This window comes from Triticum dicoccoides, chromosome 7A, assembly GCF_002162155.2.
Source record: "Triticum dicoccoides isolate Atlit2015 ecotype Zavitan chromosome 7A, WEW_v2.0, whole genome shotgun sequence".
NCBI classification, from domain to species: Eukaryota; Viridiplantae; Streptophyta; class Magnoliopsida; order Poales; family Poaceae; genus Triticum; species Triticum dicoccoides.
In genome coordinates, this window is record NC_041392.1 from 222,944,964 (window position 1) to 222,971,699 (window position 26,736).

The window sequence follows — 26,736 nt, forward strand, 5'->3', positions numbered from 1 at the left end:
AACCGCGTATGTAGCCGTGATGGTCTCTTTTTGGCAGAGTCCGGGAAGTGAACACGGTTCTTCTGTTATGTTTGAACGTAAGTAGTTTCAGGATCACTTCTTGATCACTTCTAGCTTCACGACCGTTGCGTTGCTTCTCTTCTTGCTCTTATTTGCATATGTTAGCCACCATATTTGCTTAGTGCTTGCTGCAAGTCCACCTCATTACCCTATCCTACCCATTAGCTTAAATAGTCTTGATCTCGCGGGTGTGAGATTGCTAAGTCCTCGTGACTCACAGATACTTCCAAACAGTTGCAGGTGCCGATGATACCAGTGCAGGTGACGCAACCCAGCTCAAGTGGGAGCTCGATGAAGATCTTTGGTCATTGTTATGTGTCTTTTCCGATTGATCAGTAGTGGTGCCTAGTTGGGACGATCGGGGATCTAGCATTTGTGGTTGTCTTCTTTTATTTTGGTTCCGTAGTCGAACCTTGATTGTACTCTGGATGATGTATGTTTAACTTGTTATTTGTGTGAAGTGGCAATTGTAAGCCAACTCTTTATCCCTTTCTTATTCAGTACATGGGATTGTGTGAAGATTACCCCACTTGCGACTAAACCACCATGCGTTTATGCCTCTAAGTCGTGCCTCAACACGTGGGACATATAGCCGCCTCGTGGGTGTTACAAGTGAGTCAGAAACCATTTATAAATTGAGTTTATGACATGCATATGCAAATGTACCATTCATTACATAAAACAAGTCATCAACACAAAACGACAACGAGGATACATGTTGGATTATAGATTAGTTCCAACAAAACATTCTAGTAAATACTCAAATTTTCATCACACAACAACAAGCAATGAAATGAACTTCAGCTCAACCAATCCTCGGCGTTGGAAATGCTTTCTTTGAACCAGAAGTGATTCTCTGGGAAGCGGAAGCTACTTGCAATCTCGAGACCAACGCAGGACTGATCATCCAGGCTGAAGCGGCCTATGTCAGGATGCATATTGTGATAGCCACGGTAGGGAACCATAGCAATGTCCGAGGTATAGATACAATTGCTTCTCATAAATGGTAGTAATGTTGTGTCAACAACAGTTGGATCGCCTTTCACCATCATTGGATAGTTTTGTCCAAGGAAGAGCGAGTTTCCTCCAAGAGTATCTATACTAAACCAGGGAGAAGGTGTTGGCACTAGCACAGTAGTATCCATCCCGAATACCCTGCAACAGATGTTGGAATAGGTCCAGAGAGTGCGACCATGGGAGACAACACCTGCTTCCTTAGTAACATCAGTAGTGCCCTGTATACAGACAAGAAGAGGTGATCCATCGGATTAAGTTGCCAGGCGCCACTGAGTATATGGGTCCCCATGCTCGTGATCATCATCATTGTCATCTCCCCCTTGGTTATAAATTTTTTCAAATATAGGTGGTGGAATGTTCACAGGACCTTGGAAAGACAAGAAGGTTAATTAGTAAAGGGAAACTAGCTAACCCGCATGCATGTGGATGAAACAATTATAATTATGATGGAAAACAAACGTACCGAAAGCATAAGGATTCCATGCAAAAATAGTGCCACGAGTGGTGGCAGCAAACACAAGACCCTCGTATTGAATTGCATCACAGTACTGATCCGTGTATAGAAACTGATTTTTGAGCAATATCCATCGAGTCGAACCTTGAAGGATGGCAACAAGCTTGTCGAAGATAGCAACGACACAAGCATTCCTATAACCCCAAGAGCGGTTGGGAACTCGACAAATTGCTATCTTCTATAGACGAAAGTCACCATGATCGTAGTTGAACGTACGTAGAATACCGGTGTGATCAACCTCTGGGCAGTCTAAGATTTTTGGAAGTGGAACCCGATGACGAGTGTACACATTCACATGTTTTCACTCGCAGTTGTACCCAATATAAACAACCCAATCTCCATCTGCGCCTGCCCAAGCCTTACCCTCAAGCGATGGCATCTTAACATCACACATATCATTATCAAGCGGCATCAACTTGCACAACGCGAGGCCTCCGTCGTCCGCGTGCGCGCCAGCAGGGTCACAATGAAGAAAATAGGAGAGATCAAACCGCTCCTGGACCCTTGGGTTCCTTGTAATGATGTTATTAGTTGAGTCGAGAATGGTCTTAAACGAACCTGCCATGCTAGCCGAGGTGATGACGTTGCACCGATCAATGAGTTCCTCCACCACATCATCATTCAGATCAGGGCAAGAATAAAGGAGTCGTTCCCGGTCTATTCCCTCCATGGAGAAGACGATCGAACAATGACAGAAGGAAGGATAAAGGCAAATGGAGGAGGGAAGAAGAGCGTGCGACAACAGTTCCAAATCAAGAGGGAAAGGCGAAGAGTCGATGGACGGTTGCCATGGTACACGAAGAGGCGCCCCGGCCTACATAGACGTTCGTTCGGAAATTGTACAAAAGGACTCATCATCATCTCACTGACATGTTGGAACGGGACCACATGTCAACGAAGAGCTAGTGGGGAGCGGACGGTTGCCACAGAGGTCACACACTGACGACAAGGCCGTCCTGTCAGACCTAGCACCCGTGCGGGATGACTTCCGTCCCCCACACGAGCGAAGCCACTTCGCACCCCCACGCGGTTGGTCTGCCACGCCGCTAGGCCAACTCCAGCGCGTGCAGCTCGGACGCGCGCTCGCTCAGCCCCCTTTCTCTTGATGCCCCAAAGCTACCCAACCACGACTATGTGTTTTGCGCACCCGGCGGCCGGATTTGGAGTGGATCCAGTCGGGCTTGAGCTCGCCCAGTTGTGGGAGGCCGCGTCATGCCATGGACTGGCCGGGCACCAAGCCGGAAGGCCCCGACAAGGGCGCAAGACCGCATGCAGGTACTGACTCCTCCTCTAGCCGCTCGGATCTACATCGTCAGCGGTCCGCTGGCAGATACATGAATGGCGGTCGGCCGGGCTTGGTGCTGGCCCAAAAGCTTGTCGGTGCACCGTTGCCACTCATTACGTGCGACGACTACCCAAAGAAGGTCTTGCGTCACGTGTCTACAACACCGGAACATCCCGGATGGGTGTTCATCAAGTGCTCAACCGATGGGGTATGTGCTACTTTAGCTTCGGTTGTGCTCTCGGATTAGACTAGTTGTGCTAACTTAAAATTTTATTGTGTAGAATGGATGCAAGTTTTGGTATTGGGAAGAAGAGTACATCAATATATTGATAGAGCGCAATTTAGTAGATGTTCTAGCACTTTTAGCTAGCATAGAGGCTAGAGATGAGACTAGTGCACTTGTTGATAGAATAGAGGCTGGACATGAGACTAGATGCAAGGAAGCAACATCTACTTCTTTACACTCGAAGAAGAAAGAAGCACGCAAGATCGAGCCTCCACAGATCGCATCGAGAAGGCACTAATCCAACTTACTGGAGCGGTTATGGAAGTTGGATATCTTCTAAAATGTATTCTTGTGGTTCTTGTTTTCTTTGGTCTTGCTTTTCTAGTAAAATTTTGGTGATGTATTTCCATGATGAAAAAAAGATATGTGTTTGCAAAGAAAAATGTACGCAGCCGGGATGCGTCCGCGCGTTGGGCGCACGGCCACAGCATCCGAGAAATGGCCCAGACACGACCCCATTGCCTACCCAAATGGACAGAATCCGGGCAAAATGGAGGTCCGTTTGGGGCCATCAGTTGGAGTTGGCCTTAGAAGTGGGGCCGCAGTTGAGGAAACCGACTATCGACAAACCCCCACCTCGCCCGCCGCGCAATGGCTGAGTTAGAGAAACGATGAGGTTGAAGAGATAGTTGTAGCACGGACTCCAAGAAATATGGTGTCAGATGGAAGTCGTGCTGGTGGCGTGTGTCGTACTCCTGGACGTGAATGCTTGTTCTGGTCCATGCAACCCTACTATACTATATATCGAGGATTTGAGGTGCTGGTTATGTACAGCGAACACATTAACATATGGCCCCCCTCACACTATGGCTAAATTTCCTGGAGTCTGTGCTAGGTTAAAAAGTGTTCTTTGTGAGGGTGGGTGGCTGGTCTCAAGTTTAAAACTTGTTGTATTACGTATACGTAGACGTAGAGATAGTGCAGCAGTTCTGAAAGTTTGAACCCAAACATTATAATGCAATTTCTACTGGACTCATCCGGGGACCTAGGATGATGGGATTCACACTACAGTAGAAACACCCGCCCGACGCGCGAAGCATGTGAAGCTAGTACAAATAGTAGTAGTACTATTGTTGATTGGACTCATCCGATAACCTGTTGCAATGCACATACAATTATGTATCCGGAAAATATTTTTTGCCTCATCGCAGCACCCACTCAGAGAAGCGACTCAAAAGCCATTCATAAATTTAGTAAATTTATCACAGGCATATCCTTTTATTACATACAACAGGTCATGAACCCACAACAACAATGACGATACATTCTAGTAAATACTAAAGTTCTCATCACACAACAAATAACAAGTAATGAAATGAACTTCAGCTCAACCAATCCTCGGTGTTGGAAACGCTTGCTTTGAACCAGAAGTGATTCTCTGGGAAGGGCCAGCTACTGTCAATCTCAAGACCAATGCAGGACTGATCATCCAGGCTGATGCGGGCTATGCCAGGACCCATAGTGCGATGGTAGGGAAGCATAGCAATGACCGAGGTATAGATACAGTTGCTTCTCATAAATGCTAGTAACATTGTGTCAACAGCCTGGATCACCTTTCACCATCATTGGATAGTTTTGTCCAAGGAAGAGCGAGTTTCCTCCAAGACTTTCAATACTGAACCAGGGAGAAGGTGTTGGCGCTAGTACACTAGTATCCACCCCGAATACCCTGCAACGGATGTTGGAATAGGTCCAGAGAGTGTGACCATGTGAGACAACACCTGCTTCCTTAGTAACATCGAAAGTGCCCTGTATATAGACAAGAAGAGGTGATCCATCGGAATAAGTTGCCAGGCGCCACTGAGTATATGGGTCCTACTCGTCCTCATGCTCGTGATCATCAGTATCGTCATCTCCCCCTTGGTTATAAATTTTTTCAAGTATAGGTGGTGGAATGTTCACAGGACCTTGGAAACACAAGAAGGTTAATTAATTAGTAAAGGGAAACTAGCTAACCCACATGCATGTGGATGAAACAATTATAATTATGGTGGAAGACAAACATACCGAAAGCATGATGATTCCATGCAAAAATAGTGCCACGAGTGGTGGCAGCAAACACAAGACCCTCGTATAGAATTGCACCACAGTACTCATCAGTGTATAGAAATTTATTTTTGAGCAATATCCATCGAGGCATGGAAGTAAGGAAGGCAACAAGCTAGTCGAAGATAGCAACAACTTCATAGTTCGTGTAATCCCAAGAGCGGTTGGGAACTCGAGAAATTGCTATCTTCTGTAGACGACAGTTACCATGATCGTATTTGAACTCACATCGATCATATGTGTGCTCAACCTCTGGGCAGTCTGAGATTTTTGGAAGTGGAACCCGGTGACGAGTGTACACATTCACAAGTTCCCACTCGCAGTTGTACCCAATATAAATAACACAATCTTCATTTGCGCCTGCCCAAGCCTTGCCCTCAAGCGATGGCATCTTAACATCACACGTATCATTATCAAGCAGCATCAACTTGCACAAGGCAAGGCTTCTGTCGTCCCCGCACCAGTCAGCAGGGTCACGGTGAACAAGATAGGGGAGATCAAACTGCTCCTGGACCCTTGGGTTGCTTGTAATGATGTTACTAGTTGAGTCGAGAATGGTCTTGAACGAACCTGCCATGCTAGCCGAGGTGATGACATCACACCGATCAATGAGTTCCTCCACCGCGTCATCATTCAGACCGGGGCAAGAATAACGGGGTCGTTTCCGGCCTGTTCCCTCCATGGAGAAGATGATCGAATAATGGCAGAAGGAAGGGTGAAGGCAAATGGAGGAGGGAGGAAGAGCGTGCGACAGCAGTTCCAAATCGAGACGGAAAGGCGAAGAGTCGGTGGACGGTTGCCATGGTACACGAAGAGGTGCCTCGGCCTACATAGACATCCGTTCGGAAATTGTACAAAAGGACTCGCCGTCATCTCACCAACATGTGGGAATGGGACCACATGTCAATGAAACATGGTGTGTAATTTCTCGTGCAAAATGGGATCTGCCGCGTTGGCTCGAGGTGCCGCATTAGTTATTGACCTTTATTTTTTTAATGGCGTGTCGTTCAGTTTGGAAGCACGACTAACTGGTATTGTATGCAAAGAAAATATAAACTAATCTACCACTACTCCACCTCTAGTACTAGTAGTATAAAAAAGATATATAGGCTAGAGCTTCAGCGCTTTCTTGCTAAGGGCTGCCCACTTGCTTCTCACACTATCACCCTCTGTCCAGATCTAAAAAAGACGACCTCTACCTCCCTCCTCACCGATGGTCACAGATCCGCCGGGGAAGAAAAGGAAGTGCAGCGTTGACGCACTCGTCGTTGGTGAGCGAGGTCACGCACTGACGACAAGGCCGTCCTCTCAGACCTAGCGCCCGCGCGGGATTGCCTCCGTCCCCAAGCTCGCTGCCATAGTGTGTGCGGAGGACGACGACCACGAGCGAAGCCACTTCCCGCTGACCCTCAAGTATGCTACCTCTTTTCGAACCATACCCTTGTTCTATTGCCCCATCTACCATATCATTGCATGTGGATCTTTTTCCACTCCACCATCTTCCCAATTTGCAATCCTCTGCTCTGCTTGTCACGCAGACGAAAACCTTAACTTGCACTATTAAAGGAAACCCTACTTCATGCAGACTAATCCATATCTGGGTTGAATAAGGAAAGGAAGGGAAACTGTAATGTCCAAGAGACTAGGCATCGTACCCGCATCTAGGTTGAAAAGGGAAAAATTAGTAGCTAAAGAGAACAAAAATGGGACGTAATCCACATATGCTTCCTGGATATTTGTTGCTCTGGGCAACCATACCCCCCTCACCACTCTATGCGTCCGTGGAGGTACATCGTACTGGTGCGCCCACTGTCCGAATGGGCCTCCCATGCTCTGATTGCCACTTTTTTGTTGTTAGTATAACGCCAACGGTCAAGTCAAGCAATGCTACTGCTAAAGTGATGCCACATTTACCTAATGCCGCACTCAGTCTAATGCCACCGACAAATTTAATCAATGCCATTTAATTTCACTGGATTATTTCAGGGTTAGCTGTTGATTGTTGATGTATTAAAGATTTTTCAGCTAAGGCATTCTAATGCTGTTGCACAGCCAGTATACCAACGATGAATCTTGTTACTACCTTCAGATTTTGCACTGTTAATGCTTATAGATTACATACCTCACTTTCATGAGATAACTCATTTTTTTATACAGTGTCAAGAGGAAAGTTCAAGAGTGGGCACCTCCTCCTCCGGCTGTTCTCTTGATTCGTTCGATCATGTTTTTATGCTTGATCGATTTTCAAGATTGGGATAGCAATTTTTAGGTCCCCTCGAGTTCGAAATGATATTTACCTTGAAGGTACATGGTTTGCAACTTTTTATACTATCATTAGTTAATAATGCTAGTTACCTTCAGACTTTTGTATTTGGTTTAATGCTCTTGCAGAGCTAGTATACCAATGTTGAAACTTGTTACCTTTACATTTTGTATTGTTAATTCTTATAGAAATCTTCTAGTGGTAGAGCTGATGGAAATCTGTTTAGTAAAACCATTGTAATGTACCCTATAATAAAATAACTACTCTACTGTTGCACTAGACACTGGATTAGTGTATATTTGTACTATTCGAATGGTGTTGCATTAGCGAATGGACATATATAAAATGTGGCAAGCTTTCCGAGATATGTGATCAAGAAAACTACTACCTGTTTTTCTAAATACTAGACGTTTGGGTACTTCAAATTGAACTGCGAAAACGTATTATATTAACGAACTAAGGGTGTAGAGTTCACTCAAATTATCCCAGTAAAGCTAGTCACGCCTTTGTTAAAATTAATGTTCATTATGTTATCGGAGGAGGTCTGTATGTTTGTCTCTAATGCCTGTCGACTACATGCCTGACATCATGATGTAATGTTAAGTCATTTCCTTTTGTACAATGTCACTGAATTGTCAAGGCGGTGATGGCATTTTATTTTAGTTGAACTGCACAAAATATGCTTAAAAGAAGAGGAAAGGTTAGGAATGGCTCAATTTTTCAGAAAAAACTATGTATGCCTTCCTGACATCAGCCGATGTTGCCTTATTTATTCCTTCAAACAGGTGGTTAGAAACAGTCTTGCTATCTTTTCCTGTTAAGAAATTAGAATGCTTATATTTGTAAGTCTATGCTTCAACTAGTGCCACTTTTATAGTAATCACACTTTCAATATCTATGCAAACAAGGATGCTCGATTTAGTGGAACTGCACAAAAAGTCCAAATGGTTCAACATTAGGAGCATGTTTTCTTCCAAACCTTTATATCCAATTGGTGGCACTATGAGTTGTTCATTACGAAGGTACATGGTTTGCTACTCTTTTTGTACTGTCATTAGATAGTAATACTAGTGGTTTGCATGTGAATTTATTGGCAGGGTGGACCTACATTGGAGGTGCGGGACATGATTCAATGATTGGATGCTCAATTTCAGTTGTATCAATTTCACCTCTTCCATCACTGCGAACATGGGTATCCTTGGTCTGATGAAGAATAGGCGCTATATTTCTGCTCCAAACCAGCAAATCAATTCAGTATGAAATTCTCCAGGGCAAAACATGACTATCGAATTGCCCAGTGCAAAACATGACAGATGCTAAGCAGAAGAGATGTGTTTAAACCAAAAATACAAGGTGGGGTATATGTTTACTAGCTGCTTGATATTTGTGCAGACAGAGATGTCTGCCCGTTGATATTTGGCAAACAAACAAAGTGACCGCAATTTTGGTTGAACTGCACAAGAGAATAGTATAGCCACTGCATGCAGTGCCATTTGAAAATATACACAAAAAGATTGGATTGTCACTTCGTGGACTGCAGAAAAGTAGTAATGTACTATCTATTGGCCAACATTAGGTGCTTCATTGCTTTGGCCTAATTATACAATGGGCATCATTTCGCCTAAGTTAAAGTTTGTATTCCGAAAATAGTCTCGCCATGTGATCGAGAGAAGACCAAATCATATTGTAGTGGATATTCCTCCATCATGTGTGACTCATTCTCATGGTTCCAGCTGTTGGTGAAACTAGTTACGTTTGCAAGAGTAATTGTAGACTTCACAAACAAATTTGTCTTTCACTCTGTACTGAACGTTGGCCAAGAGAAGCATCCATGTTAGTAGGAAGAATAGATGTTTTTTCTAGATCTTTGCTTTTGGAGCTACATATTTGTATATGATCTGTGAATCATTGAGATGCATTAACATGTTGATCTTATGTATGGGAATCATACTAGTTGGTTTTGAATTTAGGCTACCAATGTGAACATATTACAATGCCAGGCTTGTGAGTCTTGTGTGAACATTTTGAACGGATCGGCTCTTACTGTTGTGCACAACATGATCCTTATTTTTGTGTTCTCAGTGTTTACAAGTTACTAATAGTTTCTTATTTCTGTTCGCTCAGTGTTTACAAGTTACTGATCGATCACTAGCTAGCCTACTAATGCGCTCCTGGCAGTTTTAGTTGCGACGCATGATCCGAAGTGGCAGTTTTTTGAATAAAAATGCCTACCTCTGAAGAAACTGACAAGCTGCTCTAAAGAAAATACCATGCGAATCTGAAGAAACTGCCAGCAAAAACGTTCGCAAATGCCCTATCTCCCAGCGAACGTTCATTAGCTAATGCGATCGTACACGTACACCATCCGACCTACTCGATCCTACACGTACACTATCCGACCTACTCAATCATACACGGATAAATAGCGGATCACGCACGTACTACCTCCTTTCCGGTTTGCAGGTCTCAATTCAAAAAACGACCTACTCGATCCTACACGAATAAATAGCGGATCACGCACGTACTACCTCCTTTCCGATTTGCAGGGCATAATTCAAAAATCTCACCAACCAAGGTATATGATGAGTGGTGGAATCATTTTTGACAAGGAAGGAGTACCTCATCTGGATGATTCGAGTGCACTCGTTTGACCGTCACGCCGGCGTGCGACCCATCATGGATGGGTGATACGTCTCCGTCGTATCTATAATTTTTGATTGTTCCATGCCAATATTCTACAACTTTCATATAATTTTGACAACTTTTTATACTATTTTTGGGACTAACATATTGATCCAGTGCCCATTCCCAGTTCTTGTTTGTTGCATGTTTTTTGTTTCACAAAATATCCATACCAAACGGAGTCCAAACGGGATAAAAATTGACGGAGATTTTTTTTGGAATATATATGATTTTTGGGAAGAAAAATCCACGCGAGATGGTGCCTGAGGTGGCCACGAGGCAGGGGACGCGCCTGCCCCCCTGGGCGTGCCCCTGACCCTCGTGGGCCACCCGTAAGGCGGTTGATTCCCTTCTTTCGCCGCAAGAAATCTAATACCCGGATAGAGATCGTGTTAAAATTTCAGCCCAATCGGAGTTACGGATCTCCGGGAATATAAGAAACGGTGAAAGGGAAGAATCTGGGAACGCAGAAACAGAGAGAGAGAGAGAGAGAGAGATCCAATCTCGGAGGGGCTCTCGCCCCTCCCACGCCATGGAGACCATGGACCAGAGGGTAAACCCTTCTCCCATCTAAGGAGAAGGTCAAGGAAGAAGAAGAAGGAGGGGGGCTCTCTCCCCCTCGCTTCCGGTGGCACCGGAGTGCCACCGGGGGCCATCATCATCACCGCGATCTACACCAACACCTCCGCCCTCTTCAACAACATCTACATCACCTTCCCCCCTCTATCTACAGCGGTCCACTCTCCCACAACCCGTTGTACCCTCTACTTGAACATGGTGCTTTATGCTTCATATTATTATCCTATGATGTGTTGCCATCCTATGATGTCTGAGTAGATTTTCGTTGTCCTATCGGTGGTTGATGAATTGCTATGATTGATTTAATTTGCTTGTGGTTATGTTGTTGTCCTTTGGTAGCCATCATATGATTGCACACGTGGATCACACCCTAGGGTTAGTTGTATGTTGATAGGACTATGTATTGGAGGGCAAGAGTGACAGAAGCATCAACCTAGCATAGAAATTGATGCATACGGGATTGAAGGGGGACCAATATATCTTAATGCTATGGTTGGGTTTTACCTTAATGAACATTAGTAGTTGTGGATGCTTGCTAATAGTTCCAATCATAAGTGCATAGAATTCCAAGTCAGGGATGACATGCTAGCAGTGGCCTCTCCCACATAATACTTGCTATCGGTCTAGTAAAGTAGTCAATTTCTTAGGGACAATTTCACAACTCCTACCACCACTTTTCCACACTCGCTATATTTACTTTATTGTTTCTTTATCTAAACAGCCCCTACTTTTTATTTACGTACTCTTTATTATCTTGCAAACCTATCCAACAACACCTACAAAGTACTTCTAGTTTCATACTTGTTCTAGGTAAAGCGAACGTCAAGCGTGCGTAGAGTTGTATCGATGGTCAATAGAATTTGAGGGAATATTTGTTCTACCTTTAGCTCCTTGTTGGGTTCGACACTCTTACTTATCGAAAACTGTTGCGATCCCCTATACTTGTGGGTTATCAAGACCTTTTTCTGGCGCCGTTGCCGGGGAGCAATAGCGTGGGGTGAATATTCTCGTGTGTGCTTGTTTGCTTTATCACTAAGTAATTTTTTTGTTGTTCTCAGTTGTTTTCTATCTTTAGTTATGGGTAGGAAACGCAAAATACCCAAAAAAAAATTAGTTGTACCTACTGAACCAATGGTTGAAGAACCACTCAAAATCTATCACACTCCTGAAGCCTATTACTTGGAACATCTTAGATCCCTATGTGCTCGTGCTGAAACCCCAACTAGCTTAGTTGAGGGCAAATCTTTAGATGATCATGCTTGTTTTGTGCGACACCGAATATCTGAAAAAGGGAAAATTTTACTGGGTCAAATTCATCGTTTGCAATGCTATGCTTGGAATTCATGTGAAATATATGATTTTACTTGTTGTTCTGAAAACCCTAAGAAACACCTTCCCTATCAATGTGAGTTTAGTGATAATGGAATCGTATCTTCGTATGCTAAGGGTGTTTATAATTACTATGATGTTCAACAAATTGAAGAATTTGTTGATTTTAAGGGTGCTTACGAAATTGCTTCTTTGATTGAAAAGTATGATGCTACTCTTTACAAATGTGAAATTTTTTCCATACTTAAATATTGCTATGATAATTATGCTTCTAATTCCTATGTTGAACCATATATTGAGGACTACTCCGCTGTCCAAGAAGAGACTAATATTTTGCAGGAGTCTATGGAAGAAGAAATTGATGAAACTGTGAGCTCATTGGATGAAAAAGATGAGGAAGAAAGCGAAGAACAAAAGGAGGAAGAGCGGATTACCTACCCATGCCCACCTTCTAATGAGAGTAACTCTTCAAATCATACATTGTTTAATTTCCCTTCATGCTTACCGAAGGATGATTTCTATGATGACTACTATGATCCCGTTGATTCTCTTGAAATATCCCTTTTTGATGATGCTTGCTATGCTTGTGGCCAAGATGCCAATATGAATTATGATTATGGAGATGAACTTGCTATAGTTCCTTATGCTAAACATGAAATTGTTGCTATTGCACCCACGCATGATAGTCGTATTATCTTTTTGAATTCTCCCAACTACATTATATCTGAGAAGTTTGCACTTATTAAGGATTATATTGATGGGTTGCCTTTTACCGTTGCACATGATGATTTTGATGAATATAATATGCATGTGCTTGCTGCTCCTACTTGCAATTATTATGAGAGAAGAACTATATCTCCACCTCTCTATGTTTCCAATATGATAAAATTGCAAAAAACTATTTATACTATGCATTGGCCTTTACTATGTGTGCATGAATTGTTATTTTATGACATGCCGATGCATAGGAAGAGAGTTAGACTTCGTAGTTACATGATATATGTTACTTTGTGCTCACTACTAAATTATAAATCATTGTTAATTAAAATTGGCTTTGATATACCTTGGGATCCGGGTGGATTCACTACTTGAGCACTATATGCCTAGCTTAATGGCTTTAAAGAAAGCGTTGCCAGGGAGACAACCCGGAAGTTTTAGGGAGTCATTTATTTCTGTTGAGTGCTTTCATATAGTTTTAAAAAAAAGAGGGGAACCCAAAACTTTTTCAAAAAGGAAAGTGAAAGTGAGAAAGACAAGCATTGTTGAAGTGGGAGAGCTCCTTGAACTTTGTTCATGCTCACGGCAACTTTGTGAATCTTGATTACAGAAACTTTTCAACAAAAATAATTATCCCCTAGTACAATTCCATTGTATTATAAAAATAATGTGCCAAGGTTTGCCTTTAGGATGTTTACATTTGCTTGATGGTTTGTACGGTGCACGACAGAAACTTTGGCTGTAGTGTGCGATTTTACATTTTTAGCTGGAACATCAAATGGTTCTGATTCTTTTTTCACTGTCTTTCTATACAAATTGTTTATTTTTCCTAATTTTGGTAGAAGTTTTCAAGTATCATAAGTATGGTGAATGTTCAGATTATTACAGACTGTTCTGTTTTAGACAGATTCTGTTTTTGATGCATAGTTTGCTTGTTTTGATGAAACTATCAATTTATATTAGTGGATTAAGCCATGAAAAAGTTATACTACAGTAGACACAATGCAAAAACAAAATATGAATTGGTTTGCAACAGTACTTAGAGTAGTGATTTGCTTTATTATACTAACGGATCTTACCGAGTTTTCTGTTGAAGTTTTGTGTGTATGAAGTGTTTGATGATCGAGAAGGTGTCGCTGTGAGAAGAAGGAAGAGAGGCAAGAGCTCAAGCTTGGGGATGCCCGAGGCACCCCAAGTAAATATTCAAGGAGACTCAAGAGTCTAAGCTTGGGGATGCCCCGGAAGGCATCCCCTCTTTCTTCAACAAGTATCGGTATGTTTTCGGATTCGTTTTGTTCATGTGATATGTGCAATCTTGGAGCGTCTTTTGCATTTAGTTTTCACTTTTGTTTTATGCACCATGCTGGTATGAGACAATCCTTGGTTGATTTATAGAATGCTCATTGCACTTCACTTATATCTTTTGAGTATGGCTTTATAGAATGCTTCATGCGCTTCACTTATATCATATGAAGTTTGGATTGCCTGTTTCTCTTTACATAGAAAACCGCCATTTGTAGAATGCTCTTTTGCTTCACTTATATTTGTTAGAGCATGGGCATATCTTTTGTAGAAAGAATTAAACTCTCTTGCTTCACTTATATCTATTTAGAGAGATGACAGGAACTGGTCATTCACATGCTTAGTCATAAAATCCTACATAAAACTTGTAGGTCATTGAATATGATGTGTTTGATTAAAGATGGTGATATTAGAGCCATGCTACTGGGTAGTTGAGGATTGTAGAAATACTTTTGTTGAGGTTTGTGATTCCCGTAGCATGCACGTATGGTGAACCGTTATGTAACGAAGTTGGAGCATGATTTATTTATTGATTGTCTTCCTTATGAGTGGCGGTCGGGGACGAGCGATGGTCTTTTCCTACCAATCTATCCCCTAGGATCATGTGCGTAGTACTTTGTTTTGATGACTAATAGATTTTTGCAATAAGTATGTGAGTTCTTTATGACTAATGTTGAGTCCATGGATTTTACGCACTCTCACCCTTCCACCATTGCTAGCCTCTCTAGTACCGCACAACTTTCACCGGTACCATAAACCCACCATATACCTTCCTCAAAACAGCCACCATACCTACCTATTATGGCATTTCCATAGCCATTCTGAGATATATTGCCGTGCAACTTCCATCATCATCATATACATGACTTGAGCATTCATTGTCATATTGCTTTGCATGATCGTAAGATAGCTAGCATGATGTTTTCATGGCTTGTCCATTTTTTTGATGTCGTTGCTACGCTAGATCATTGCACATCCCGGTACACCGCCGGAGGCATTCATATAGAGTCATATCTTTGTTATAGTATCGAGTTGTAATATTGAGTTGTAAGTAAATAAAAGTGTGATGATCATCATTATTAGAGCATTGCCCCAGTGAGGAAAGGATGATGGAGACTATGATTCTCCCATAAGTCGGGATGAGACTCCGGACTTTACAAAAAAATAAAAGAGGCCAAAGAAGCCCAAATAAAAAAAGAGGCCAAAGAAGCCCACCAAAAAAATGAGAGAAAAAGAGAGAAGGGGCAGTGCTACTATCATTTTTCCACACTTGTGCTTCAAAGTAGCACCATGTTCTTCATATAGAGAGTCTCTTGAGTTATCACTTTCATATACTAGTGGGAATTTTCATTATAGAATCTTGGCTTGTATTTTCCGATGATGGGCTTCCTCAAATGCCCGAGGTCTTCATGTGCAAGCAAGTTGGATGCACACCCACTTAGTTTCAGTTGGAGCTTTCATACACTTATAGCATGTAACACCTCATATCACTTTGCGGCCTCACGCACGGTATTCCCACGGGTGTCGCCTTACCTTTGCCCGGGACCGTTTGCGCCTTTTGGCACACATATATGACAGTGTCGCTAGCATCCATATGATAAGGAGCCCGGGCTGACATGGCTAGTCGTAAACCCAAAGTGGCACAAACTTACAGGGACAGGCATCCATGACCCAGCATCGAACGTATCGGTCATCAGCGAGTGAATCCAGGCTGTAGCACTGGGCTAGCAGGACTCTAGTGAACCGGGCTGTAGCGGGCTAACAGGACTCCGGTATTCATCGCGTGACATTTCCCCGAAGGGACAGACACAGGAACGAAGAAGGACACATGCCGGCCAGCCTAAGTGTTCCGGAGCAGTAGCAAGCTACCATGGCTCAGTGGAAACACTAGGAGACATTTCCCGGTAAGAGAGGCTACTAAGGATAAACAACTAGATAGTCAGATCCCACACATACCAAGCATTTCAATAACATACACACAATATGCTCGATATGTGCAAACACAACATGGCATCACAACATGACTCTACGACTCAAGTATTTATTCATTAGGCTCTGAGGAGCGAGATATTACAAACATAGGTCTCATGACCCAACATTCAGAGCATACAAGTCAAAGCACAAGCGGAAGCTATCATGTCTGGGTACAGACATCTATAAATGAAAAAGGCTGGGAAGCTGACTATCTACCAGATCCTGCCGAGGGCACAAGATCGTAGCTGAGGTAACAAGCTAAACGTCGAAGTCCACGCGGTACTACTAGCGAGACTGAAGTCTCTCTGCAAAAACATAAAATAGGCAAACGTGAGTACAAATGTACCCAGCAAGACTTACATCAGATCTAACTACATATGCATCATTATCAATAAAGGGGTGGTGGAGTTTAACTGCAGCAAGCCAGCTTTGACTCGGTGGCTATCCTGAACTACGACTGCAAGTAACTCTTTTGAGGTGGCGCACACGAGTCCACATATTCACCATATCAATACACCACTATGGATCCGCTCCCGTCTCCCTACGAGAACGCCATCCATAGCACTCACGCTTATCTTGCGTATTTTAGAGTATCCACTTTCACTTGTCTATGAACTGTACAAGGGGTCCAAGTTCCCATATCCGAGGAATCCGGCTATTCGAATAGATGATGTTAACCCTGCAGGGGTGTACTTCTTCACACACGCTCTCGCCACTTACCGCCCTGTACACGTCATGTACCTCGGCAACCTTCAAGCGGAAGCCGGGCGAGGGAGTCGGCCACGACCTGACTAACCGAACAAGTCTCTAGTCCAGGTTTATCGCCTATTCGGGTTCCATCCGCAAGGAGATCCGGCCGGGGTGTCGCTTACGACCCCAAACGATGTGAGCAGGGTTCCCAAGCCCACCATCCGGGTGCCACTTGGTACACCAGGCCACTGTGCCTAGTCTGTCCCAAGCCCACCTGTACCGGGTGCCACTTGGTAGACTACTAACACTACCTACAAACACCAGAAACTAGTTGCAACTCCTGGACAGAGATCATGTTGATTAATAAGTCGAGAGGGGTCGAGTTACCGGAACCCAATGTGTGGTAGTAGCTGTTCATGGATCACAAACACAGAACTCAGTTCCTGAGGACGGCTGCAATGAGACAACCCACCATGTACTCCTACATGGCCTCTCACCGCTACCTTTACCAAATCGTGTTCACACACTTAGCTCACACAGTAGGACAGGTTCACACGCCTCTGATTCATCCTCGATGAATCAGACCTGACTCAACTCTAAGCAATAGCAGGCATGACAAACAAACATGAATGAGTAGGCACAACAGGGCTCAAACAACTCCTACTCATGCTAGTGGGTTTCATCTATTTACTGTGGCAATGACAGGTCATGCAAAGGATAAAGGGGTTCAGCTACCGCAGCAAGTAACAGTTGAATCGTTGTTGTCCTAATGCATTAAAAGAGAGCAGGAGCGAGAGAGTGGGATTTTATCGGAATGAACAAGGGGGTTTTGCTTGCCTGGCACTTCTGAAGATAACATTGAGTCTTCATCAGTGTCAACGATCACAACGTCGGAACATCCTCTATCGGGAGGGAACAGATACCGGCAACAAAGAAGAAATACAATCAATGCAATGCACAATATGATGCATGCTCATGACATGGCAATATGAATGTGTTTTGAGCTAATGCAACTAGCAACAGATTAAATGAAGTTGGTTTGAATATAAGATTCAAATTCAAACTCCATATGTGATTATTCAGATGCCATTTATATGATTTGTGCTAAACAGCACCTATAAGTTGTTCTAACATGCATGAAAATAGTACAGATGGATAGATTGGATTTTTCTGGTAATTTTTCATATATAAATTATTTAATTTGGAGTTACGGTTAATTTTCTATGATTTATTGAAGTTTAGGGCATTTTCTGAAATTTCCTGAATATTAATAAATCCAGAAAATGATTTAACTGCGTCAGCCTGAAGCCAGCATGACGTCAGCGAGTCAACGGCCAGGTCCAGGTCAAACCTGACGTGTGGGGTCCACACGTCAGTGACACAGGTTAGACAGGGGGTTAGTTTAGTTTAATTAAAGATTAGGGGCACTAGGGCCCACATGTCAGTGGCTCTAGGCCTGGGTTAGCGGGGTGGTTAGGCCCTAATGACCGGCCACGTCAGCTCTCGCCGGAGTTTAGCCGGCGACGACCACAGAGCACGGCGGGGAACGCCGGACTTGCGCTAGGGGCATCGGATTGACGCGCCAAGGGCACTAGGAGGTAGCCCGTGCCCGTGCGCATCTAGGGGGACCAACGGGAGGTGCGGGGGTGGCCGGGGTTCGCCGGAGTGGAGCCCGAGGCGGCGGCCGGAGCTCGGGGTTGGGGCGAGTTAGTGCTACGGTGCGCAAACGAGCGAGGTGAGCGGCTAGCGGGGCGCTACGCGGTGCGGGGAGCGAGTTAGGCATGCCAGGGTGACCAAATGGTCACCGGAGCTACGCCGGCGACGAGCTCAGGCGGCGGCGTGCTACGGCCAGCTATGAAATGGCGGCTACGGCTAGCGGCAAGCCACGGGGTTAGGGGCAAAACGTGCAGGAGCTCACGGTGGTTCGGATGGGGTAGATGACGAGCTCGGGGAAGCGGAGACGGCGGCGAATCGACGGTGAAGATCCTCGGCGGACGGCGATGGAAACGGCGATGGTGGCGGCGTTGCAGCGTGTCCGGGACCTTGTGGCTCGGTGGGGAGAAAGAGGGGGTCGAGGCGGAGCCTTTGAGCGCATCGGCGAGGCTAGGGGGTGGCGGTGGCCGCGAGGGAGCTCGTCGGTGGCGGCGGCTCCGTTCGGGCGAGTGAGAGAGAAGTCCAGGGGAGAGGATGAGGACGCGGGAGAGTGAGGGAGAGAGGTAGGGAGGTGCGTGGCGTCTCCGGGGCGTCGAGGAGGAAGCAGGAGGTGGCCAGGGAGAAGCAGGAGGTGGCCGAGGCCTCTCGGGCGCGCGCCACGCCTCGCCTCTGCCTACTGGCAGAGAAAGACGACAGGGGGGGAGTGGAGATGGGCTGGGCCGTGCTGGGCCAGGTAAGTGGCGCCAGGTAACTTCCTTCTCTCTCTCTCTTTTATTTCTGTTATTTTGTTTTTGATTTGATTTAAAATACCAAATCATTTAATAAAATCCTGGAAACAATTATGGGTGCTTTCTGAATTATTTCAGTGACCCTTAACAATTTCCAACATTTATTTGAACATTTAAATTATTTATAGTATTTAAATGCCCAAAGTCAAATACAATATGATTAAATTCAAAAATCCAAAAATGACCTAAGAATATATTCATCATTTTTGGCAGAGGTTTCCACCTTAACCAGAAATCATGAACTTTTCTTAGGAACCTTTTGGGTTTATTGAAAAGATTTTAATTCACCCTAGTTGAGTTGATTTAATGCTAGGGTTTGAACATCCCCATTTCAATTTTAGGCAAAATTTAAACATGATGCAATACATGACTAGCTAGCTCAGAGCAAACCAGAAGCTAGGGATGTGACAACTCACCCCCACTAAACAAAAATCTCGTCCCGAGATTCAAGCGTAGGGTAAGGTGAAGGGGGAACGCAACTAGTACAATCTTCACGATCCAGGTTGCACTTCATAGGAACGTTCATTCGATCACCATCATTGTCTTGAAGTCTTGCTCTGAGAAATCCTGTCAACATGACATGGAGGGAAGAAGGAGACTCTAGAAGGGTCGATCTTCTCGAAGATCGAACAACTCACGGAATGAGACATAGGACCATCTCTCGGGTTGAGACACGAGATACACATCAAGAGGGGTGGAAAGAAACGGATGACGAAGGTTCACTAGGTAGACAACAATTTCACGCTTAAGAAGGTGGTAATCGATTGTCAACGTAGCGAGGAGTTGAGTTGCCATGAAACCACAATGAGGCACCTTAGGGAAGGTGACTCGTAGAAATATCCCCTTAAGTGGCAAAAAGAATTACCTTTGATTCATAGATCATTGAAACTCTTTAAACCAGCCTAAGACAATTCTCGAGCGATCGTTTGGAGGGGGTCGGTAGAATGGCATACTCGGACTTGGATGATGTGGATTACCTTGTTGAAGACAACGTAATGGATGAATTTGCTTATCACCGTAAATGGAAGAGACCCATGGTAGAATGGCACATTGGCGGTGCAAGCTGGGAACAAAATGCAAATGCTGGGAATGATTCGGGTAACTAGGGAAGAGCCCAACAATAGAGAGTGAATTCACTGTTTGAAAAGGTCATAGCATTGCCGAGGAAACTGAGAGGAATCCAGTTAGAGCCGATGGTAACACGTAGCGCTTGTGCGTGCTCTCAAGAACTTGAGCATTTCCATAATCATCAAGGTTTTACCAACATCCGTGTCAAGGGTCCGGTAAACAACTTACTACCATGATGAATGGTGATGGAGGATGCAGATGCAAAGGAAGATAACACCTTCTCAGATTTCACCCTTGGCGGGGCCAAGGAAATAAAATCTGGATGATCGACCGAGAGACATTTAGCACTCCGCTTCTAATGTTCTCCTTGATGTGCTAGTGTAACCCATTCATAGATATGGTTTGATATCTAAAACATCAAGTAAAAAGGTCGGACTTCAGGAACACAAAAATCCATAGGGGCAACTAGGGAGTAAACCCTACGAAATCCCTATGGGGAGGTGGCCAACTTCATCAATCAAGATATTATAATAACAGGTCTTCCGGCTGGGTGTGTTGGCCACGACATCCACTTTACCGGTTATCGCGCGACCAATATTATAATTCTTGGGAAATATTCCAACCATCATATCTGCCTGAGATTCAGATCTGGTTGGTGTCAGGATATTCCAGACTCATCGAGTCTAGGGAGATAAATGAAAGGTTGCAACACAATTCGACGAGATAACGTTGCGAGATTCTCGGAAAATGAACTACGATAGCAAACTCCAAAACATGAGCTGGTTCTGCTACACACGTGTGAACACGATGTCCTAGACAAGCACGACCACGTGGTAGTCTTACAATAAAACACTACTGAGTTCTGGTTGGGAACCATCAACGAGGATATCGAAGTTCTTTCATAAGTCCGGATTAGCTGTTATGAAGATACTCCTTCTCCTTGAACAAATCAGTCAGTGGCTTGGTGTGCTAGGATACACATATGGAATGAAGGTTGCAAGTCTCCAGACCACAGAATACTTCGCACGTGTGCATGACTGACTTGCGATGATTCCAGAGGAAGCAACATTGACTTTCTCGAGTCCACGGCGGCATCTTGCATCAAATGCACATGAACTAGAGGAAGTCACTTCTTACATCCGAACATATGCTTCATGAGCTAGCATGAACAAATGCTTCAAAAGTTTCCAACACTAACTTATTGTCCAACAAAATCGTGGAGGAGATAAGGATGTTGTCAATGGGCTCAACAACTATTCATCTGGGTTTCCTTTTAAAAGGAATTCCATAGTTAAGTGAACAAGTGATAGCATTGGTCAGACCCAAAAGATATAATGGTGTATGCTCGAGGGATCAACCACGAGTAAGACAACATTACGAGCATCGTTGGTACTGATTTGACTTGACGATGGCCCACACTCAAATCAAAGGATTGATAAGACAATAGGTCCAACAACTGATCACAGGGACCAATCGATGAAAATATCACCTTTCTTCAACACACACTACACAAGAATATCCCTTTGGAATGGACTAAGTCAGGCAAGCTTTTATCTTCCAACTCTCCAAGTTGTTGTCTAGCTTAACCAACTAGCTCAGGGGTATCCAACACGGATTCTTGGAGAAAGGGTGGTTTACAGGATAAACCAACTTGATCACGAGCTCAACATAACAGTCAGGTGACAACCCGGTAACACTTCCAAGAAGATATTTGGAAAGTCACGAACCACCGGTATGTTACTAAGATCGAGGACAATCCTGCTTTTCAGGGCAAGACGATATGATCAATAGGGCAAGGATTTGAAATTATCCTAACTCATCGATCGAGGAGTGAACCAGGAGAATGGACTAGGTAGCACGATCAATCTTAGAATGATGATTCACTAACCAACATGCTAAGAATGAAATTATTGTCCTTTAACTACCAAACAACGGAGTTGCTAGCAGTATTGATTTCACACATCACGACTCACTTGTCGACATTCCGGTTACAATAACACAGGAACTGAGGAATGAACAATGATGGCAAGAAGTATCACTGTACCAAGAGTTCATAGGATGGTGTGCAATTCCTATAACAATCCCGATATAAAGATGGTAATACTCCAAGGTAGAGCAAAGCAAAAGCAAGATTAGCAATTTGATCTGCAGAGTACGACTTCTTTGACCCAATCCCGGAAATGGAAGAGGTACTGGAGTTTGTTTCTCCTAGTCATTCCGGAATAGAATGGCTTGACGGACCACAAGAGTAATAGGTATCGATGAACGATTGCACGCATACTCTTGACTATCAATTGATAAACGAGGGTCAGAAGACAACTAAAGAGGGACAACTCAAAGGAACATACGATTTTCTGAGTTGTGGATGCATAGATTAGTATGTCGAGCGAGATCATCATTTCTTCCAGATAACCCATGCAGAGAGGTAGGACTGGCAGAGTCACGATTTATGAATGGAGATCTCCTCAAGAGTACTCTAATTGTGATCTTTTGATCCAATAAACATCTGCCATAAGCGGTCCATAGTATTTGGAAGAAGGAAATACCACGGACCTCGAGGACTATCGCAAAGGTTACTAATAACCTAAAGGAACGAGCAAACACTATCAACATGAGGTAAGTAGGGTGAATCTCGGGTTCAAGAACCCAGGAATAGAATATCTACTACTAAGTAGCATCACGGAATGCTTTCGAGAATAAAGGCCAGAATCTTCACACTGAGAACACAAAACATGGCTAAACTACTAGATAATCCCCTGAGACACCTAGGGTCATAGTAATAACTCCAACATATATGTCGAGGCAATAATTACCTCAACACACCGATTAGTGTGGTTAATCTGGCCCAAAGGAGCATCGAAGCGGGAGGAAGGAATTTGCAAATTGCTTTAAACTATTTAGAAACCTGGGATGACTCGGACAGCATAACGGCTGTAAATGCTCAGAAAAGAATTGAGACATTCACAAAAATGGTGGCATAACCACTCGGAAGCACAATATCAAGGTTACGAGATCAACAGTTAACGTATGAAAGTAGTAGAAACTGAACTCAAGCTTAAATCCAACAATCTTATAAGTCTACGGATTAGTAACACGTGATCCTGATAGAAAGAAGAGAAAGCCTAGTTCTTAATCCCTGTAGAAGAGAAGATGATGACTCAGATCAGAAGGCCATGAGGTATAAGGAGTAAAAAGAGCCTTACGTTCCATCCCACAATCAATTCCCTTATATAACTAAAGAATTTCTAGACTCAACTTCGACCAGTTTGGCTTGGTAATCCTACAGGCAGTCAAGCTCTGATACCAAAGCTGTCAGGACCCCGACTCAATGCCACATCGATCTAGCATGTAACACCTCATATCACTTTGCGGCCTCACGCACGGTATTCCCACGGGTGTCGCCTTACCTTTGCCCGGGACCGTTTGCGCCTTTTGGCACACATATATGACAGTGTCGCTAGCATCCATATGATAAGGAGCCCGGGCTGACATGGCTAGTCGTAAACCCAAAGTGGCACAAACTTACAGGGACAGGCATCCATGACCCAGCATCGAACGTGTCGGTCATCAGCGAGTGAATCCAGGCTGTAGCACTGGGCTAGCAGGACTCCGGTGAACCGGGCTGTAGCGGGCTAACAGGACTCCGGTATTCATCGCGTGACATTTCCCCGAAGGGACAGACACAGGAACGAAGAAGGACACATGCCGGCCAGCCTAAGTGTTCCGGAGCAGTAGCAAGCTACCATGGCTCAGTGGAAACACTAGGAGACATTTCCCGGTAAGAGAGGCTACTAAGGATAAACAACTAGATAGTCATATCCCACACATACCAAGCATTTCAATAACATACACACAATATGCTCGATATGTGCAAACACAACATGGCATCACAACATGACTCTACGACTCAAGTATTTATTCATTAGGCTCTGAGGAGCGAGATATTACAAACATAGGTCTCATGACCCAACATTCAGAGCATACAAGTCAAAGCACAAGCGGAAGCTATCATGTCTGGGTACAGACATCTATAAATGAAAAAGGCTGAGAAGCCTGACTATCTACCAGATCCTGCCGAGGGCACAAGATCGTAGCTGAGGTAACAAGCTAAACGTCGAAGTCCACGCGGTACTACTAGCGAGACTGAAGTCTCTCTGCAAAAACATAAAATAGGCAAACGTGAGTACAAATGTACCCAGCAAGACTTACATCAGATCTAACTACATATGCATCATTATCAATAAAGGGGTGGTGGAGTTTAACTGCAGCAAGCCAGCTTTGACTCGGTGGCTATCCTGAACTACGACTGCAAGTAACTCTTTTGAGGTGGCGCACACGAGTCCACATATTCACCATATCAATACACCACTATGGATCCGCTCCCGTCTCCCTACGAGAACGCCATCCATAGCACTCACGCTTATCTTGCGTATTTTAGAGTATCCACTTTCATTGTCTATGAACTGTACAAGGGGTCCAAGTTCCCATATCCGAGGAATCCGGCTATTCGAATAGATGATGTTAACCCTGCAGGGGTGTACTTCTTCACACACGCTCTCGCCACTTACCGCCCTGTACACGTCATGTACCTCGGCAACCTTCAAGCGGAAGCCGGGCGAGGGAGTCGGCCACGACCTGACTAACCGAACAAGTCTCTAGTCCAGGTTTATCGCCTATTCGGGTTCCATCCGCAAGGAGATCCGGCCGGGGTGTCGCTTACGACCCCAAACGATGTGAGCAGGGTTCCCAAGCCCACCATCCGGGTGCCACTTGGTACACCGGGCCACTGTGCCTAGTCTGTCCCAAGCCCACCTGTACCGGATGCCACTTGGTAGACTACTAACACTACCTACAAACACCAGAAACTAGTTGCAACTCCTGGACAGAGATCATGTTGATTAATAAGTCGAGAGGGGTCGAGTTACCGGAACCCAATGTGTGGTAGTAGCTGTTCATGGATCACAAACACAGAACTCAGTTCCTGAGGACGGCTGCAATGAGACAACCCACCATGTACTCCTACATGGCCTCTCACCGCTACCTTTACCAAATCGTGTTCACACACTTAGCTCACACAGTAGGACAGGTTCACACGCCTCTGATTCATCCCCGATGAATCAGACCTGACTCAACTCTAAGCAATAGCAGGCATGACAAACAAACATGAATGAGTAGGCACAACAGGGCTCAAACAACTCCTACTCATGCTAGTGGGTTTCATCTATTTACTGTGGCAATGACAGGTCATGCAAAGGATAAAGGGGTTCAGCTACCGCAGCAAGTAACAGTTGAATCGTTGTTGTCCTAATGCATTAAAAGAGAGCAGGAGCGAGAGAGTGGGATTTTATCGGAATGAACAAGGGGTTTTTGCTTGCCTGGCACTTCTGAAGATAACATTGAGTCTTCATCAGTGTCAACGATCACAACGTCGGAACATCCTCTACCGGGAGGGAACAGATACCGGCAACAAAGAAGAAATACAATCAATGCAATGCACAATATGATGCATGCTCATGACATGGCAATATGAATGTGTTTTGAGCTAATGCAACTAGCAACAGATTAAATGAAGTTGGTTTGAATATAAGATTCAAATTCAAACTCCATATGTGATTATTCAGATGCCATTTATATGATTTGTGCTAAACAGCACCTATAAGTTGTTCTAACATGCATGAAAATAGTACAGATGGATAGATTGGATTTTTCTGGTAATTTTTCATATATAAATTATTTAATTTGGAGTTACGGTTAATTTTCTATGATTTATTGAAGTTTAGGGCATTTTCTGAAATTTCCTGAATATTAATAAATCCAGAAAATGATTTAACTGCGTCAGCCTGAAGCCAGCATGACGTCAGCGAGTCAACGGCCAGGTCCAGGTCAAACCTGACGTGTGGGGTCCACACGTCAGTGACACAGGTTAGACAGGGGGGTTAGTTTAGTTTAATTAAAGATTAGGGGCACTAGGGCCCACATGTCAGTGGCTCTAGGCCTGGGTTAGCGGGGTGGTTAGGCCCTAATGACCGGCCACGTCAGCTCTCGCCGGAGTTTAGCCGGCGACGACCACAGAGCACGGCGGGGAACGCCGGACTTGCGCTAGGGGCATCGGATCGACGCGCCAAGGGCACCAGGAGGTAGCCCGTGCCCGTGCGCATCTAGGGGGGCCAACGGGAGGTGCGGGGGTGGCCGGGGTTCGCCGGAGTGGAGCCCGAGGCGGCGGCCGGAGCTCGGGGTTGGGGCGAGTTAGTGCTACGGTGCGCAAACGAGCGAGGTGAGCGGCTAGCGGGGCGCTACGCGGTGCGGGGAGCGAGTTAGGCATGCCAGGGTGACCAAATGGTCACCGGAGCTACGCCGGCGACGAGCTCAGGCGGCGGCGTGCTACGGCTAGCTATGAAATGGCAGCTACGGCTAGCGGCAAGCCACGGGGTTAGGGGAAAAACGTGCAGGAGCTCACGGTGGTTCGGATGGGGTAGATGACGA